A 3,493-nucleotide genomic window follows, 5' to 3' on the forward strand; every position below is an offset into this window, starting at 1 on the left:
ATATTTTAAATTTGTTCACTTTTTATGGTGATGCTTTTAACTTTTCCTTTTTCTTTTTCTTGTATTTTTTTGGTAACTTTTTAATATTTTCTTGCTTGTTTTGGGGCCATTTCCTGATAAGTTGCTCATTGCCTTCTTCCAATGTTTTTTTTTTAAGAAATCAACTCAATTTGCTCAGGTTTCAAAGGGTTAATACTTCACTGATGATAATGATTAAATAAATAAATGAACGGTTAAAATGAATGAATGAATGAATGAATAAGTAAATTAATGAATAATATTTAAAAGAAGTTGTGAAAAGTGAGATACTGCATTTAATGAGTATGAGTATACTTACTCCTCTGCCTCCAGAGTATCTTTGGCCACATAATTACTGGGGATATAGCCTTCCTGACCTGAGCTGATTAACATAGCTCTCCACCACTCCCCTGATCTACAGAGAGACAACAACAAAGACACATAAGTGTGAATATTTCCTGTCAACAAAGACATGACAAACAGCATGCTTCACAAGTCCAAAAGAAACATTTTGAACACACTAGAACTTTTTATTTACAATATTATATTGTTATTCTGAAATCTGAGACATGATTGTAGTCACTGTCGATACTTACTCCTCTAAGATCCTGAGCTTATCTCCCTTCTTGAAGCCAAGATCACCGTCATGGATGGCCTCATAGTCATACAGCGCCATGGCAATAGTCTCTCCTGCAGCAGCATGGCCAGAAAAAAGAAAAAAAAGCCCATAATGTTGGTACATTGTGGTCTTTCTCTGCAGTGTAAAATATGTCCCTTTTGCATTGTCGTGAAAGCTGCAAGCCTTTTTGCTCTCTGAAGAATGTAAATTATGGCCTGAGAAAACAGCTTTGGGCTTGCAAAACAGAAAAAAAAAACACTGAATACAATCAAAAATGACCACAGAGCTGAAACCAAGGCTGGTGTTCTCAGCTGGTGAAAGGTTTTGAAGAAAGTTTTTGATGAGGTTTTCCCCAAGCGTAGCTGACATGTAGTGTGTATATGAATGTAAAAGAGCTGTTTTTTTTAGCAGACACACTGCACTTGAGTCCGAACCACAGCTATCTTTGTTACTAACACTGGCTTCTCCGTGCTTTGACTATGTAACTGACTTCCTCATACGCTTGATAATAATAGCAGTTGGGTTGGTCTTCAGTGTGCTGTAGGCCTGTGTGAGACGGGCTATCGCTCTGTGCCGGCACACTCGCTCACATGTTGTTTTCAGACTTGTACGTTGGTTTTTTCTAGATCTAACCAGCACTGACCCAGATGTCTGAGGTTGGAAATATACCTGCATTTGACTGACCTTAGTGGTTCATTAGTGGTTGACTTTAATATAAGATACAGAGCTCAAAGCAGGGGCTCCAGGAGTGAAATACATATTTCATAATTAGGGCCAGCTGCATGTAACGAGAGATTGAGACTCACCTTCTGAAGAGTTTGCATTGGATGGCATTTTGGTCTGTAGAGAGAAAGACAGAGAGGCACATGTTGGTTGTATGAAACTTCAAGGTCAGTTTATTAAATATTAATAATGGTGATTCAAAGCTAGAAATAAAAACTTTCTAAAAGCAACAGATTTTTTTTCCTAACTTGGGGGCAGAGCAACACTATCACCATGTCAAATTGTTTGAGTAAACTTGTTAGCAAACACTAGTTGGCATGACACTAGCTAGTTGTTAGCCCATTGAAACCTGAACAACTTGGCTTCATTTCTTTAAAAACCAGAGGAGCAATGAGCAACTTAAAAAGGAAATAGCCAAAAAATGAATATAAAGTTAAATGAAAAATAGGGGGAAAAATAAACCAAAAAAAGACCCCAAAATTAGCAAGTAATTGATGTAAAGTTAGAAAAAAAAATATGCCAAAATAAGGGGAAAAACAAAAACAAAACAACAACAACAAAAATATTCCAGAGACATTAGACGTGTTTTCATTTAAGGGGAAAAGGACCTGAAAATTAGAAAGAAATTGGTATAAAGAAATATATGCCAAAATAAGGGGAAAATCTAATTAAAAAAAAAAACTAAACAAACAAAAAGCAACAACTATAATAACCCAGAGAGACATTAGATGTGTTTTTCATTAAGCATATTTTATATTTGTAATTTAAGGGTTAATGGAAACCCACCTGTTGTAGTGTGAAAGATTGTCCAAAGTATGACTGTCCTTTGTAAATATTACTTACCACATTAAAGCAAATCAAGATTATTCTTCAATACAATAATCAATCACGTTTCTATATATTTTAATTTTTAAAGAGCATTTATAAGTCAAGTAAAGACCAGAACTCAGCTAGAATAAAACTACTGCACAGACAACAAACCCTGAAAGGGAGGTAGGAAGGAAGGACTTTATCTTATCAGCTTTAATGATCAAAATGTTGCCGGCAGTTATCTTTATTTGGGGTTTTTGGGTTTGTAGTAGGTTTTCTCTCTATCAGAAACATGTTGTTTTCAACATAGCACAAAGTTAGCACAAAGGTTTAATAAGCTGAGCCGTGTCCAGACCAGACAGCCAGACAGACCGTCTGTAAATTCAGACATCAGAGATAATACAGTACAGTATGTGTCAGTTGAGGGAAGTCTTTAGGTGTTGCTTATTTCTCAAGTTTTGATCATACGTCTGCTGCCTTAGTGCTCTGTCACTTCCTCTTTCTTCACTGAGGGTGAACGAGGTATTACAGTCAGCACACAGGAAGCAGTGGCCAGAGGAACCACAGTAACACGGAGCAGCACTGCAGCTTCGCCCATGGTGCTGATCAAAGTCTGGCCAGTATGCAAACAAGCGACAGCGCACATCTTTCCTCTAAAAAGAACGAGAAAACTGTCTCCTGTCATTTGTGGAAGTCGCCACTGACACTGTGTTTTTGTCTTCATTTCATACTTTCACTGCTCCTGCAACTGACACCATTCACCTTCCTCATTCTTTATTTAGAGCCGGGACACTTCTGCAGGTGCACACCCACTTGTGTTAGCAAAAGTGTTTAAGGTGGGAAGTAACTATGTACATTTACTCAAGTAATGTAACTACGTACAATATTTCATTTTCATTGTTTTGTTACTAATTACTTTTCAGATCAACTATTTAGGCTTGTTTTGGTGAAAACTCGGCTATGGGGCTTTGTTGCTTAAAACACTTGTCTGCTGCTCCTGGAAAAGACAGTGATGAGAGCAATGCAAAAAAAGCTCAAAAAGTCCTACACCCCCCCCAAAAACAAAAGATCAGCAGAACTTACCCTTTCTTTTATCCTTCCCCATTTGTCATCTCACAACCTCTTAGATATATCCCATGACCCTTTAGAGGGGATCTGACCCCTAGTTTGCTAACCACTGCATTCAAGTTCCCAACAATATATGAAGTAACTCTTATAGTCACAGGGGCCATTTTTCTGTTAAGTATGTTTACTTTCAATATTTTAAAGCAACAACGAGGAATTTTAATTTTGTGTTGATTCTGTCGCCCCCTGTGGACAAAA

The 3,493-nt window shown here is 37.2% G+C and overlaps 1 pseudogene; it reads right to left on the bottom strand.

Moving 5' to 3' along the window:
• Positions 1–309: 309 nt before the first annotated feature.
• On the bottom strand, positions 310–1,728 carry LOC121938341 (annotated as a pseudogene).
• Positions 1,729–3,493: the final 1,765 nt, after the last annotated feature.

Source organism: Plectropomus leopardus, unplaced genomic scaffold, assembly GCF_008729295.1.
Source record: "Plectropomus leopardus isolate mb unplaced genomic scaffold, YSFRI_Pleo_2.0 unplaced_scaffold29202, whole genome shotgun sequence".
Classification (NCBI taxonomy): Eukaryota; Metazoa; Chordata; class Actinopteri; order Perciformes; family Serranidae; genus Plectropomus; species Plectropomus leopardus.